At 44.9% G+C, this 17,204-nt stretch overlaps 1 long non-coding RNA gene across 1 annotated transcript in view; it reads left to right on the forward strand.

The window, feature by feature from the left end:
• The window catches only part of LOC137524971 (uncharacterized), a 112,127-nt gene extending 102,706 nt beyond the window's left edge, over nt 1-9,421 (forward strand). The window contains exon 3 of the long non-coding RNA XR_011022824.1: nt 9,208-9,421. This is a non-coding gene — a long non-coding RNA (uncharacterized lncRNA). The remainder of the gene's footprint in view (nt 1-9,207) is intronic.
• The last annotated feature ends 7,783 nt before the right edge of the window (nt 9,422-17,204 follow it).

A 17,204-nucleotide genomic window follows, 5' to 3' on the forward strand; every position in this document is an offset into this window, starting at 1 on the left:
CATGCAGAGGAACAAGTACAACATTTTGGAATAGCCATCTCAGTCCCCAGACCTGAATATAATTGAAAATCTGTGGCATGAGTTAAACAGAGCTGTCCGTGCTCGGAAGCCATCAAATTTGAATGAGCTAGAGATGTTTTGTAAAGCGGAATGGTCCAAAATACCTTCAACCAGAATCCAGACTCTCATTGCAACCTACAAGAAGCGGTTGGAGGCTGTAATTTCTGCAAAAGAGGATCTACTAAATATTGATTTCATTTATTTTTTGTGGTGCCCAAATTTATGCAACTGCCTAATTGTATTTAAACAATTATTGCACACTTTCCGGAAATCCAATAAACTTAATTTCATTTCTCAAATATCACTGTGTGCGTTTCCTATATGATATATTTAACTGACATCTTTTATCGTAACAACCAACGATTTATACAGGAAAATCATGACGAGTAACAAGGTTGCCCAAACTTCTGCATCCCACTGTAACTGTTTTCACCTTCTTCACCTGTCCTGTCCTACCACCTTCACTGTCTTTACCTGTGCTGCCACCCCAACTGACTTCACCTGTGCTACCAAACCACCTGTCATCACTTTCCCCCCACTGTTTGCTTCTTCATTCCCCTTGTCTCACCTGACCTGCCCCAGCACCACTATTCAATGCAATTGTTTTCCAACATGCACTTACGAGCTATTAATATTTTGCTCCTTATATGCTCATATAGGCAGGGCTATACCTCCTATTTTTACATCTTGCTATTGCTGTATATGCTTAACTACCGAACCATTTAATACTTCTAATTGGCTGTGCTGTGTGCTTATACAGGTGAAACTCAAAAAAATTATAATATCCTACAAAAGTCAATTTATTTCAGTAATTCAACTGAAAAGGTGAAATTAATATATGAAATAGACTAATTACATGCAAAGTGAGATATTTCAAGCCTTGATTTGTTATAATTTTGATGAATATGGCTTACAGCTTATGAAAACCCCAAAATCAAAATCTCAGACCATTAAAATATTGTGAAAATGTACAATATTCTAGACTCTAATCAGCTAATTAATCCAAAACACGTGCAAAGGGTTCCTATTTCATGTATTAGTTTCACCTTTTCAGGGCAATTTCTTGGGCATTGCGGGCAGGGTGACCACCCTGGGCGCAGACCGGCAAGTAGAAGAAGGGGGCGCAGGCAGAAGGACGTAACCGATAGGGAGCTGGTGACGTGCGGTGCAGCCAAATGGAAGAAGATTACCAGCACGATCACCTTCCTTGACTCCTCCTAGGCTGCCTGCGTCAGACGTCAAGTCATCATCAGGTCACCACCGCGTGATGACACCTGATGTCCTGTAGTGGTACTGCAGGCTGTCTGTGCGCGGCGCCCATGGAGGAGTCAGCTTTCCGGGCTCTTTTCGCCTGTGTGTTTACCTGGTCCCTGCTTCTTCCTGGAGGAGCAGCTGGTCGCTAGCAAGTAGGTAGATCTACTTGTGACCTGAGGCTGTCCCTAAAGAGTAATGGCCCATACTCACGGGCTACATAAGTGGCCTGTCGCCAGCACACGTGAGCGTCGCCAGGTCCCTCTGCGTACACACGCGGAAGAGGGACCAGCGGTGCGACGGAAGCTGTCGCCGACGTTTCTCCTCCCCCCGCCGGAAGCTCAATGTTCTTTATTGAGGTTGCTGTCGCTAGTCCACATACTCACGCGGACTAGCGACAGTTGCGGCGGCAACTGTCGCCAGGCGATTGACCGCGCCAATCGCCTGGCGACAGCAGCGACGAGCGACGGTCCGGGGTGCCTGCCCGTGCAACGCCTCATACTCACGGGCGACCGGTCGCCGCAACACGCGCGCGGCACATGTTGCGGCGACAATTGTAGTCCGTGAGTATGGGCCATAAGGGTTTGTGAGTCCACGGGGGTGGAGGGAAGGGAGCGCAATATTTACACCCTCAACCTGGGTGCAGTTTAGCCTAGAAACAGCCCTGCACCTTTTAAGTTAAATTACTGATATAAATGGACTTCTGCACAATATTCTAATTTTTCGAGTTTCACCTGTACATTATCTATCTTACCCTTGTTTGTACTGTATTTCAAGTTTATGTCTTGCATGTATTAATTTAACTGCAATGCTCTATAGAAGGAGATGGCACAGCACTAGAAAATTAATATTATCAATATTTATCCTAAAATGTCATATGTTAGTTGAAAAAAAAAATCACGGCCACTAGTACTAAATGCTTGTGTCAAATGCTCAATGACACAAAGCAAGACTGACAGGCAAATGAGCACTATTAAATCCCCATTGAGTTCTTACGATTATTATCTATTGTGTTTCCCCGGGCAATAAGTCCTTGTTCACCTTAAGTGACTGTTTCCTTCCTGGAACCCCAACAGCCACGCCTCCAGCCTCTGGGCTTCTCCATACAGCTTTCATCTCGCCTCATTTGACTAACTGTGATTGACAGACTTCCTAAAGACTCATGTTTGTTCCTCCCAGTCCGCCCAACCTTTCTTACAAGAAAAAAGTGGCACACAATGGAGGAGGTTATAGATTACATTTAATGAGTTGTTCCCTTATCTGGGGCCATGTGCTGTCACTAAGCTACAAAGCACAGCAGTACATAGCTGACAACTGTCTTTCATTTCCATGGGGAACTCCGTCCTTTGTGATTTGTCTGAGGAAAAAGCATGTCCGTGTTCAGAGCTGTCCATCTGTGTCGTGTATAAGTCCTCACAAGTGAAAAGAGGAAGGATAACAAGTGATGGTGTTGCCCATAACAATCATATTCCATCTGTCATCTGCATATATATCTGTTTTGAAAAGAGAAAATGCCACTAACTGACTTTTGCTCTGTTACACACGGAATTTAACAATCCTGATTTTTAAATGTTGAATACATACTCTTCCAAGTCCAGTTGGGTAGTCCTTATTTGGTAGTTCTTCTCTGTAAATTGTTAATAATATTGTATATAAATGTGCATGTGCAGCGTAGTATGTCTGGCTTGGAAGGCAGGGCACCAACCACTCCAGAGGGTGATACTGGTGCACGGGAGGTGCGAGAAGCCTCTGCAAAACACAGTAGGCGTCCATTTTTAAATATATTTAGCGCTCGGGTATCCATTAAGGTTGGGCACCGGGGATGAGGGGTTTAGGGTTAAGGTTAGGTGCTGGAGAGGTTTAAGTTTAGGCACCACCAGGAGGGTAGGGTTAGGCATCGGTAGAGGAAGGGTTCTGTGTAGAGTAGGGTTAGGTGATTGAAAAATATTGGTAAAGATTATTACCAATATTTTACTATCGGAATTAACTAGTAGAATAGTAATTTGACTGATATTCTAACATCAGCTATAACTAGTAGAATACAGTGGGGTGCGAAAGTTTGGACAACCTTGTTAACCTTGTCATAGGACAGCAGCATTCATGGGAGGCAGCTTTTTTCTGTAATACATTCAAACACCCTTAGCTTAGTAAAAAATCTACGTCAGGATTGCTGGGTCACTTATGAGATCTCTGCCGATCGAATTTTACCTCGGCAGGATTTGATTGGTTCATTTTCAACCTGCATAGATTTGCATACAACATTTTCATAATGCTGTATCAACTCAAAATTATTTGCATCTCATTAACCATCCCTACTTAGTACACAGCCATACCTCCAATTTTAAAGTGTGTAATCCACTATCCAATGTAACTGCTATAATCCTTCACTTGGGCCTGTTCAGACTATCTGCGTATGAAGAATGCGTTTAAAATCAAAGAAACGCAAGGTGAAAAACGCATGCATTTTTCTTGCGTTCTAATGCGTATTCTATTGCGTTTTGCACACACACGTGACCCAGGGGAAAAAAAAAAATTATGGGAACCGCAGAGGAAAACGGACGCTAAAAACGCAATAGTACGCGTTTTTGATACGCGTCCATAGACTTTCATTGCGTCCGTTTCTATGCGTATCGCACAGAACTGCGTGCAGCAATGCGGATGAGAAACGTATGCGTCTCATACGCATACATGTGAACTAGCCCATTCAAAAGCATTAGGAGCCGTTCCTATGCGTTTTTGGTACCCAGACACATTCCCTGAAAACGTCCAGGAACGCGCATAGTCTGAACAGGCCGTGACCTCTCTGATAACCCCAATCCAAACCTTGTGCCTAACCATAATCCTTTAATTGATGAAATCCCAACACTAAACCTAACTTTTCACCTATCCTGACCATAATGCTTTAAATAAAGCCTAAACCAAAACAATTATTCCTAGTCCAATCATTTTCCTGCTAATAACCCTACATGATCCTAAATCTGAGTCATAAACTTAGTTTGAACATTTCCCACGCCAAAATAATTGTTTCTAGTTTTCAGAAAAATAAAGTGTGCCCCCAATTTTGCTGGCCTTTCCCTCAGCAATCCTGCAGAACAGATCCCTTTTGCCCCAGGCCTATTCTTCCTGCAGAAACTGCAGAGTGCCACATGTGGGTCCTCCAACCTTCCCTCTCCATAGAGCACGGTAGTACACACTGCTCAGCTCAGCTCAACTGTAATGAGAAGAATATGGAGGCTGCCATACTCATTTCCTTTTAAATAATACCAGTTGCCTAGCAGCCCTGCTGATCTATTTGGCTGCAGTAATGTCTGACTTACACCAGAAATAAGCATGCGGCTAATCTTGTCAGATCTGACATTAATGTCAGAAACACCTGATCTGCTGCATGCTTGTTCAGGGTCTATGGCTATTAGAGGCAGAGGATCAGCAGGAAGGCCAGGCAACTAGTGTTGTTTAAAAGGAAATAAATATGGCAGCTGCCATATCCCTCTCGCTTCAGTTGCCCTTTAACCCTCCTGGCGGTCTATTAAAAACCGCCAGGGGGCAGCGCAGCAGGTTTTTTTTTTACATTTTTTAAAAAATCATGTAGCGAGCTCTGTGCAGCGGCATCCCCCCACCCGCTTCGATCGCCTCCGGCGATCTGCGATCAGGAAATCCTGCTCAAAGAACGGGATTTCCTGGAGTGCTTCCCCGTCACCATGGCGACACGCGAGATGACGTCACCAACGTCGTGACGTCATTGGGAGTCCCGATCCAACCCTCAGCTCTGCCTGGCGCTGATAGGCCAGGCTGCGCAAGGGGTCTGAGGGGGGGGGCACGGCGCGGCGGGTAGCGGCGAATCGCCGCAGAGTGGCGGCAATCGGTATGCACACGCAGCTAGCAAAGTGCTATCTGCATGTAGCAAAAAAAATGATGCAAATCAGCCCAGCAGGGCCTGAGAAATCCTCCTGCGCGGCTTTTGGTTACCGCCAGGAAGGTTAAAGTGATCCTTAAAGAGACACTGAAGCGAAAAATAAATGATGATATTATAATTTTATGTGTAGCACAGCTAAGAAATAAAACATTAAGATCAGATACATCAGTGTAATTGTTTCCAGTACAGGAAGAGTTGAGAAACTCCAGTTGTTATCTCTATGCAAACAAGCCATTAAGCTCTCCAACTAAGGGCTGGTTCAGACGGACGCTTGCAGAGCGTTTACTGCTAGCGTAGCGTTCGGGGCTTGGTGTTAAACGCTCCCATTCAAGTGAATGGGAGCGTTTGTACCAAGCTTTTACGCGCGTTTGCACGAACGCGGCGTTCGGGTCCCGATTTTCACTGGCGTTCAAGAAGCCCCTGGAAAGTACATGTTGCTTCCAGGGGCGGTTAACCGCGACGGGTAATGTCCGCCTAGGGAAAGAAAAATGCGGCCGCATCCGAACGCAATGCGAACACTGCTGAAAGCCCGAACGCATTGCCGCCGCGACGCCAACGAACGCGATGCCTCCAAACGTCCGTCTGAACCAGCCCTAAGTTAATCATGGAGAGGGCTGTTATCTGACTTTTATTATCTCAACTGTTCCTGGACTATTTACTTTTCCTCTGCTAGAGGAGAGGTCATTAGTTCACAGACTGCTCTGAAAGACTCATTTTGAATGCTGAGTGTTGTGTAATGTGCACATATTATAGAATGATGCAATGTTAGAAAAAACTCTATATACCTGAAAATAAAAGTATGAGAATATTTTCTTTGCTGCTAATCTTCTAGTAATTATTCATAGTACACAACCAATTCACTATATCATATTTTTTTTTCGCTTCAGTGTCTCTTTAAGCCAAACAAAAAAAAGGAGTTTTACTCACCTGGGGCTTCCAATAGCCCCCTGCAGCTGTCTGGTGCCCTCGCCGTGTCCCTCCGATCCTCCTGTCCCCGCCGGCGGCCACTTCCGGTTTCGCCGTCAAGACCCGACAGGCTGAGAACGCAAATGATTCTTCGTTTCCAGCCACAATAGCTCCCTCTATGCTGCTATAGCAGCAGCACAGCCAGGTAACTGGCATTAATTATACATACAGAGGTTGGCGCTCTTAGTGTGGTCCTGCACTTATGGGCAATGCTTTTACTGCCCCCTTTGACACAAATGGATGTCCCCACAATTCACCATCCAATATGTAAAAACAGCCCACTACAGAACCATTCAATACATATGCAATCCAATATAAGACAATTAGGCAACCCCCAACGTTCAGATCATATAATATTTTAAACCACCCCAAACGCTGTCAACATGTGGGTGTACAGTTCATGAGTCCTTTAAGATTTTTTAAGGAAGCACAAAGCAAACAGTTCAGACAGTTCATAGGTCCTCTCGTCCCTGGATATTACAAGTACACTCCTCCTTCACAGTTCTCACTATTCCTTATATCACTTCCCAAGAGTGGGCTATTTGGACAGTAAAGCCTTCACCACACCCCAGTGAGATACACTCACCGTGTGCTATGACCTGCTGATAGGTCAGATGGAGCCTTGGGACAGTTCCCGGGTCGTCCCCCACCACTCTAGCAATATGTCAGACCTCTTCACCTATATATAGGTATCTTTTGTTCCCTTAGTATCTCAATAAAACAAATGCCTCAAATATTGTGATACTGTTTCTTTAATAAAAGATTTAAAATTCCATTGCACTTACAGATTAATAGATGTCATCAAAAGCATAGAGTATTTTCCCACGGGCTCTCCCCCGTACAGTTGGCCGGTTGGCATAGGCGCACCCCAATGTATCTGCAGAGTCCGCACCGCCGTGCGCTCGGTGTTCTCTCCTGCCCTGGGTAACGCCGCCATCCACGTGTGTGTGCTTGTCTCTTCCGCGTCCAGACCCCGCCTTACATGTTTCGTCTGATGAGTCACGAGTGTATTTTACTGGGGTGTGGTGAAGGCTTTACTGTCCAAATAGCCCACTCTTGGGAAGTGATATAAGGAATAGTGAGAACTGTGAAGGAGGAGTGTACTTGTAATATCCAGGGACGAGAGGACCTATGAACTGTCTGAACTGTTTGTTTTGTGCTTCCTTAAAAATCTTAAAAGACTCATGAACTGTACACCCACATGTTGACAGCGTTTGGGGTGGTTTAAAATATTATATGATCTGAACGTTGGGGGTTGCCTAATTGTCTTATATTGGATTGCATATGTATTGAATGGTTCTGTAGTGGGCTGTTTTTACATATTGGATGGTGAATTGTGGGGACATCCATTTGTGTCAAAGGGGGCAGTAAAAGCATTGCCCATAAGTGCAGGACCACACTAAGAGCGCCAACCTCTGTATGTATAATTTTGTCTTTTAAAGAACAGAGGAGGCGAACTAGTGGTGTGTGGGCACTTTTTAGCCATAATAACCATCCGTGTCAGCGCGAAGTGTGTCTTCAGAGAAGGTAACTGGCATTGTTTGCAAAATAAAAAATATGATCGTTACCATATCTCTGTCAAAAAGCGCTAGCGTTTGAGCGTTTTGCCGAAATCACGGCAAAACGCTCTAGTGTGAATGGGCCCTTAGGAAGATTATACTGAATATACTGTATATGTCACCAGACATAACAGTACACTTTTTCTTTATCTTCATGCCATGCCAATCAGTTGCTGCGTGAGCCAGATGATCTGCCGAAGCACCTGAACTGAAAGTGGTAACTGGATGTGTCAACAAATGAGAAGCTAAGAGTGTATGCAAGCGAACATATTTAGCATGATCTGTCATATCTTGAAAATAGCTGGGCGCTGCTTGAAATGTAAAGTTTATTGCAAAATCATTAAACAACAAAATGTTTTGGATAAAACTAATACACTTTATTTTAATTTCTAAACAAAAATCAATTGTTTATTTAACACAGTCTTTGTGCCCCCCACCTCCCTCCACAAATAGTGATACTTACCTTTTGGCATCAAAAGTCTTTATATTTCCATTGAGTGAACCTGTGCTGAGATATTCTGGTTTGGGGGACACAATTTCCTGTCCTGCTTGACTGATTATCCCCCTGGAGAACGGTTGGTTGAGTGTTGCCCACTGGACCCAAAGACATGAATTCAGAAAACTGAAGTAGGATTATGGATAATATGGTTAAGAGTGGAGTTTTCCTTTTGATATTCATTTGTCAAACTTTAGCATTGGGACAGATTCCCTTGCTTCTCTTGGCTTCATATCACAGGTTCTCTTACTTTTCATACGGCTACCACCTAAGATGTTATTAAAAGGATGAGGAAAGGCAGCTGGCCCCTCCATCTGTTAGAAAATACTTCAAGGCCCAAATGAAATAGGTTATACCTTTCGGCCATGCCAAGTCTTCTGCTACCCCCTTCCTATCGGAGCCTGCGGAGGACTAATCTGAATTTCACGCTCTGATTTCGCTAGGCGCTTTTTCCTTACTCCTGCCAGAGAGCCTGAGCTTCTTATGCGAGTCTTTCATAGTTGCTGATTACCTTCTTTTTCTCCAATAACAAAAGATATCCCTTCCTTTCAAGCACAACTCATTTGCAATCAACAGAATTCAGCTTAGGAGCCACGGCTGTACAGTAGATACCTTTAGGGAAGGAAGGTACAGTGTAAATGTCTTATTTTTAGAGCACGACAGAGCTAAAAAAAGGGTAGATTTTTACATTTGCCATCATTTTGCTGTTGATGTTAATAGAACATTCAAATTTGTGAACAAAGCCTGGTAACACTTTGCAGGTGCGGAGATATTGGGGGGTGGGGGGATGGGGGGGGAGTTAAAACAAAAGACTTGCAAAGCCTAATGGTATTTCGTGTCATTAACAAGTCTTTGATGTTCATACTCTAGGCTGTCTTTTATCTTTTCTCTTCAGTTTTTTTTTTTTTTTGGCTTTAAAGATCGACTCATCCTGGTTATTTCTGTGCTTCTTCTTTTTAAAGGGACAGAAGGAATCGCTAAACTGGCATTTCCTACCCTTCTGAGGCATATTATGGCTTTAAATAGGCCAGCGATTGTAAGGTACTCTGTCAACGGTACAAAAGTTCAATGACTATAATTTGTTGATGTTATGCTACCCATATATTTTATTCTTTGAGTTGTGTTGTATTTATTATGAATACTATTTATTGGTTATCTGCTACCACACAATCTAGTTAAAGCACACTGTTAATTTAACATCCATTTCCAATAAGCTGGGCACCATAATGGCCTTCAGTATTTGTGACTATTTGTGATTTCCAAATCAGTTCTAGAATTGAGGTTATGATACTACATGTGACTAATGCCTGGTACACACGATGCAATTTTCCCTTCGGATCATATATAAAGCTTCTGTATGTGACATTACTTTTGTATGGTTCTGAACCAGTTCTGAAACATCAGAATCAGAATCGTTTATTTCGCCAAGCATGATTGGGTCATGCCCGGAATTGGTTTTAGCATCACAGGGCAGCTCACAAAAAGAAAAATAACTTACAGTAGAGACATAACGTAAAAAACAGTGCACAACATTAAGTTACAGCAGAAATATACAATGCAAGGAAAAACCGTGAGGCAGTATCACAGCAAGAACAACACAACGTACTCAGAATGATCCCAGTACCGTAAACACTCTTGGGCCATGGGTGGTGGCGGCTAAGTACAAGTGTGAGGGGGGCACCATGGGATTTATAGGGAGTTCAATAGCCTCACCGCTGCGGGGAAGAAAGTGTCTCTGTGCCTTGATGTCTTGGTGGGGATGGCCCAGAACCTCCGACCCGATGGGAGCCGGCGGAAGAAGTGATGACCTGGGTGTGATGGGTCATTGGCAATCTTTGCTGCTCTAGAGCGCAACTTAGAGTTGTGGATGAGCTCCAGAGGGGGGAGGGGTTTCCCAATTATTTTCTCAGCTTATCTGATGACCCTCTGAATTTTGTATCTGTCGCTGGTGGTGGCGCCAGCGTACCATACCTGAAGAAGAAAGTTAAAGTTTTGAAGGCTTGCAGAGAAATCTTGTACAGTCAGAGCCCGAGTTGGGCTCATAAAATGAAAAAAAAAGTAGGCTACTTAACCTCCTTGGCGGTAACCCCGTGTGTGACACGGGGTAAGCCGCCGGAGGGTGCCGCTCAGGCCCTGCTGGGCCGATTTACATAATTTTTTTTTTCAAACACGCAGCTAGCACTTTGCTAGCTGTGTGTTTGGTCTGATCGCCGCCGCCCGCCGCCGATGCGTCGCTACCCACCGCGGATTCAGGGCCCTGGCATACCCCTTGCGCAGCCTGGCCAATCGGCGCCAGGCTGCGCTATGGGGTGGATCGGGACTCCCTGTGACGTCACGACGTCCATGACGACGGTGACGTCACTCCATTCATCGCCATGGCGACGGGGGAAGCCCTCAAGGAAATCCCGTTCAGAACGGGATTTCCTTATGGGCAAGCGGCGCCGGCGGCGATCGAGGCACACGAAGGGATGCCGCAGGGAGGGGGGAAGCATGTAGCTAGCGCTAGGCTAGGCTAGCTACATGCTAAAAAAAAAAAAAGGTGAAAAAAAACCCTCCCGCAGCCGCGGGAATCATACCGCCAGGGGGGTTAAAAGGGGGGCTGAGCGGATCAAGTAGCCTCAAAAACCGCCGCTCCCCGCCACTCCTGTGGGTCACACTGGCCCATTTTAACTTTCGTGACCTCTGGGTCACGACGCTGGAAAGAGAGATTCAAGAGAGATATTAACTTTAAAAATTCACTTACAAAAAATACAGGATATCACCAAAAAAACCTAAGTTTACCCTTCTCACCCTAAAAAGATAGACCTAGCACATAGAAACACTAGAGGAGCTCAGGGTATATGAAATTAGCAAAATTTATTCAAACAATTATAGGCATAGAAAAAACACACTGACACATTAAAATACCCCCCATAAAACCCCCCTGCAACTGACTGAAAAAGCACCTGCAACCTGTATATTGCATAACAGTCCCGGAGTGCACTCCTTGAAAAGACCAGCGTTGAGAAATAAGTATAAATATTAATCTTCAGGCCCATTAATCAGTCGGCAGGACTAGTGAACGCTAGATGCCATGGGGCAAAATCTTCATCCTCAACCCGTGTGCATAATATACAGCACGCCTCTATATTGTGAATATATACTTGCGCATTACAGCCACATATGTCAAACCTCTCAGCCTCAAACTTGCAGCGTGTGTCACGGCTTTTGAGAAACGTACGTGACCTGGAGTGACGTTAAATAGTGTACCCTCCATCACAGCCATATGTTGGCGGTGATGGCACTCAGAGCAGCGCGCTGCGGCCATGTAGTGAGGCAAGAGGAAGTGCACGGAGGCACGGGGAGGACAAAGCTCCGCCCACTTCACCAGCATCACTGGCTCACGTGACGCGTTTCACCCAAACGGATTTCCTCAGACGTGTGAGCTCCTCTAGTGTTTCTATGTGCTAACTTTAAAAATTGTTAAATTATTCAACAATACAGCTTAACCTAACCCTGCTCTCACACAGAGCCCTCCCCTGGTAGTGCCTAACCCTAACCACTCCCCCTGGTGGTGCCTAACCCTAACCACTCCCCCTGGTGGGGCCTAGCCCTAACAACCCCCCAGTGTTGCCTAACCCTAACCATCCCCCCTGGGGTGTCTAATCATATGCCTCCTGGTGGTGCCCAACCCTAACTACTCCCCCTGGTGGTGCCTAACCCTAGCAACCCCCCTGGTGGTGCATAACCCTAATCACTCCCCCTGGCGGTGCTTAAACCTAAGACCTCCCTGGTGGTGCCTAACCGTAACTGCCCCCCCCTGCTGGTGCCTAACCCTAACCACTCCCATTGGTGGTATCTAACCCTAACCACCTCCCCTGCACAAAGCACCCTTACACACATAGAAACAATAACATTTGATAACATAAAATCTGTATGTACAAATGATATGACAAACATTATAACGTTGCACATTTCCAAAATAACATATTTCAAAAACTTTCATGTTCTAATGTTGTCAACGATATTTATCAGGTGCCCTTTTTCTGCTTTGGGCGCTGTATTAATGATAAATGCATTAGAGTCTATGGCGGCTAGTGATGTGCGTAATGACCTAATTACAATTACGCAAAATTGTAGCGTAATTCACGAAATTACGATTATTGCTGTAATAAAAATAATCTTAATTTCGCAAAATGGCGGCTTCCTTTTTGTCCACTAGCCGCCGGTGCCCTTTTTTCCTGCTACCGTTAAAGGTATCCCCTAAACAACTTTTGTTGTTATGTCATTCCCTCCATGACTAATACCGGACCGCACGCAACTAATTTCCAATATGTTTTGTTAGCAATTCTGTATTTTATTGATTGGTGTACTGTATACCATTGTCTGTATTGTTATGTACCCAATATGCTGGCGCTTTATAAAGCAATAATAATAATACTGTATGTCTGATCTGCTTTCAATCGCGATAGGGACTGGGATTAGTATTGCACAGAATCAATTCTTTTCTCCATCGGAAGCAGTCAGACATGTTGGAAATCATCAAACAGGAAATTTCCCATTGATCTGGCAGAAACTTGCATAATGTTTACCCAGCCTTAGGCTGTTTGTAATTTGAATTTAATGTGAGACGAAACATGTTGGGTTAATTTTGGTTGATGTGCACAAGTAGAGGTATGCATGGTCTGGGACTAGGTAAAATGTATCTTACAAACTACTTGTAGTATGGCCTATGAGTAGATAAAAGATGGGTGACCATCCACCCTTACCACTATACTGCGTTCCAAATTATTATGCAAATTGTATTTAAGTGTCATTAAGATGAAATATTTTGTTTTTAATTAAACTCATAGATGGTATTGTGTTTCAGGAATCTTTTCATCACTGAATTCAATCTCGTAAAAAATCTTTGCCAGATGAGCCGATTAAAGGAAAAACTACTAAAAAAGGGTGTTCCACATTATTAAAGTGTACCAGAGACTTATAAATAGAATGAACCAATACTTACCCTGGGCTTCCTTCAGACCCATAAGCACATGTGAGTCCCTGGCCATCCTCCCGCGGTCTGCCGTTCAGCCATGATCAGCCCGGGTAACTGGCTGGTCAGGTCCAGTCTGGGTCTTCTGCATATGTACCATCTCATGCTGCAAGGAGTACCTCTGCATTGGTGGCTGCTTTTGGCATAAAAGGAGAGAAACGCATGGTGTGGCCCTCATCCTCCCCAACCTCCATCATAGTAAGGACAAAAAAGTAGGGATAATAAAACATTGCACCCTGCAGAAAGAAAACACAGAGACAACAGGAGCCCAAATGGTGCAGTATGTCACAGTACCAGAAGTATGTAAAATATGCGAATGGATTATACTTACAAAGGTGGGTTGCAGAAGGGCAACCGAGCACTAGAAGCAGGTGGAGATGTATAACCCCGACTCCACTTGGGTGACCAGACGGAGCTGGTGATGGTCGCACTCTTGATAAAAAGCACACCTCAAATTACCTAAATTGGTCAAAGAGGGTTGATCCCCCTGCAAAAGGAGGGTGAAGGCACAGGATAAAGGGGAAAAAGGCGCCCAGAGAAGATAAATGCGTTAAAAACAAATAAAATGAAAAAAAGTGAGGTGGCTTACCTCAATGAAGACAAATTCACATATTGATAGAATTTTATTCCACTGGCAACGCGTTTTGCAGGTGCATACCCACTTCCTCAGGCCAAATAGCAGTGCCTAATAGTGCTTGTAGCCACAAATAAGGCACCTTATTTGTGGCTACAAGCACTATTAGGCACTGCTATTGCAGAAAATTTAACAAAACGACCATTTTCAGTTTTTCACAACCTATCAAATGTTTTGAAACTCTGAGTGTGATTTGGAACAGTGCATTTTACATTTTTTTATTTTTGAAAAATATGCCGTTATCATTAGGAGGTTTGTCAGTAAAATTTGAATTATACTCTAATGGTTGATGATTACTAAAAACATTATGCTGACTGCCACTTGCATCCACTATTTAGGAAAATCAGAGAAAAATATAATTTGCATAATAATGTGGAACGCTGATTTTATCACGGAAATCACAGTTTTTCTTTTTGTGCCATGGAAGATAGTGGTCAGTCAGAAACTTCACATAGTTTTCAGAAGTCATTTCCACACCTTCAGGGCGAAGCATGTGGTTTTGGTGCACGGAGCTCACCGCCGAGTGCAAAAACCACGTGTCCCATAGCAGCAATGTAATACTGTGCGGGGTGCGTAAGGGTAATTCGGGGCTTCGGTGGCTGCCGGACCCCGGATTACATCTCCCTCCGAACTGCGATAACAAGACTGTTTGAAAATTAGTCTTCTTGCAGTTGTGGTGGGCCCACTGTAGCTGTTTCTACTTGTGAGTTTAGGTTAGGGGTGGATGAACAGAAGGTTTATGCACTGAAATCCTCTGGAGAATCCTGCACTTGGATGTTCGCGGTACTCCGGAGGCACTAGCAGCTTCAAATATGTGTTTTCTGCTCTGTAATGGCATTTTAGACAAGACAAGACAAATAACATTTATATCGCGCTTTTCTCCTGGCGGACTCAAAGCGCCAAAGCAGCAGCCACTAGGACGCGCTCTATAGGCAGTACCAGTGTTAGGGAGACTTGCCTAAGGTCTCCTACTGAATAGGTGCTGGCTTACTGAACAGGCAGAGCTGAGATTTTAGCAGCTGTTCTCTTAATCTGATGTATTTGTTTGGCAAAACCCTTCCTCATTTTGCTTTTATCTGCACAAACCCGTGTGTGTGTGCTCTGAGTCAGCCACAAATCTTTTAACATTACGATGATCATGCTTAAAGGGGAACTGAAGTAAGAGGTATACGGAGGCTGCCATATTTATTTCCTTTTAATCGATACCAGTTGCCAGGCAACCCTGCTGGTCTATTTCTCTGCAGTAGTGTCTGAATAACACCAGAAACAAGCATGCAGCTAGTCTTGTCAGATCTGACTTTAAAGTCTGAAACACCTGATCTGCTGCATGCTTGTTCAGGGGCTATGGCAAATAGTATTAGAGGCAGAGGATCAGCAGGGCTGCCAGGGAACTGGAATTGCTTAAAGGGAAATAAACATGGCAGCCTCCCTATACCTCTCTGTTCAGTTCCCCTTTAAGTTTTTGTGAAATATAAAGGTTTTTATTGCCTAGTCCAAGGCATTCAACTATTTCACACAGCAGAGAGATAATTTTCCTTTCTCATATTGCTTGAAAATGGTGTACTGCTTAAACGCCCTTTTTTTAGTAGTTTTTCCTTTAATCAGGCTCACCTGGCACACTAGTTATCAGAGGTGTCCGAGATTGATTTCAGTGATCAAAAGAGCGCTGAAACACAATACCATCCATGAGTTTAATTGAAAAACAAAATATTCCATCTAAATCAGTGGTTCCCAACCTTTTTTGGCCCGGGGAACACTTTCTGACCAAATATTTCTCCGGGGAATGGCGCAGGTTGGGGGGGGGGGGAATGGGGGGGTTTGCGCGGCGCGGGTGTTTGTGCGACCTAGTGGACAGTGCCGTGCGCAGCAGGCTATGGGGGAGGGGGGGCTGGGGTGCGGCTGCATACCTAGCATAGTTGCCCCAGTATAGGGAGTTTAGTTGCCCCAGTATGGCTAGTATAGTTACCCCAGTATAGTGCCCCAGTTAAGCTAGTATAGTGCCCCAGTATAGCTAGTATAGTCCCAGTATGGATAGGTAGTGCCCCAGTATAGTGCCCAGTATGGGTAGGTAGTGCCCCAGTATAGCCAGTAAAGTGCCCAGTATAGCTAGTATAGTGCCCAGTATAGCTAGTATACTGCCCAGTATAGCTAGCATGGTGCCCAGTATAGCTAGTATAGTGCCCAGTATAGCTAGCATAGTGCCCAGTATAGGTAGGTAGTGCCCAGTATAGCTAGTATAGTGCCCAGTATAGGTAGGTAGTGCCCCAGTATAGTGCCCAGTATAGCTAGTATAGTGCCCAATATAGCTTACTAGTATGGGTAGGTGTGCCCCTCCCCCCTCCGCGGCCACCGCTCCTGTTACCTTATCATGAGCGGGCGGCCGCTTGTCCTATTAGATTCCCCCGTAGTAGCCGCTCTCCTCTGTGGCATCTCCTATTACAGCAGCGAGCGCTCGGCGGCTGCTGGGATGAGCAGGAAGCGGTACAGCGGCTTCCTGTAGCGGCGATATGTATCGCCGTTACCATGGGAACCGCTGTACCGCTTCCTGGTCATCACAGCAGCCGCCGAGCACGCTGCTGTAATAGGAGATGCCACAGAGGAGAGCGGCTACTACGGGGGAATCTAATCGGACAAGCGGCCGCCCGCTCATGATAAGGTGACAGGAGCGGCGGCCGCGGGGAGGGAAGGAGCGAGAGGCCAGACACTGAAGTACAATTTGCATAATAATTTAGAACGCAGTGTACTTAGGGTGGTGCCAGCCTACTCTTGTGGATTGCAGTTGCTATAGTCATGTGGTACAGTGACTACAGGCTTTGGCACACTAGTGTCCTTTATGGAACTAGTATCTGGTGGGAGAGTTGGACGTTCCTCCGCTCTCACTCCCCCGCACAGAGACAATGTAATTATGCCCCTGACTGTATGTATGCTGTTGTAGGGCTGTATAGCTGAATACCCACCACAAGACAGCAGAATATGGATCGGGGAATACGGAGCGATGGATCGTTCATAGATCCATCTTCCTCAATCATGTACCATGGGAACAAACGATGGGCGTGAGCGTGACTTTAAATAATTGTGGTAATTAGCGTGGGGGTCAATAGGGATCAGAATGGGATCCATCATGGCAGTTGTTCAAAAAAGAACGAGTGTCGCAGGTCATCAGCCATCCTCGAAAGAACAATCGTTCATTGTTAACTCGAAAATCTTCTGGTGGGTATGAGCCTTATGTTGCCTATAGACACAATCTGACGATCGCCGGTACACTGCTTTGAATCAGACCAGATCACATTCTCATACTCCTCGGTGAA

Source organism: Hyperolius riggenbachi, chromosome 7, assembly GCF_040937935.1.
Source record: "Hyperolius riggenbachi isolate aHypRig1 chromosome 7, aHypRig1.pri, whole genome shotgun sequence".
In the NCBI taxonomy this organism is placed as follows: Eukaryota; Metazoa; Chordata; class Amphibia; order Anura; family Hyperoliidae; genus Hyperolius; species Hyperolius riggenbachi.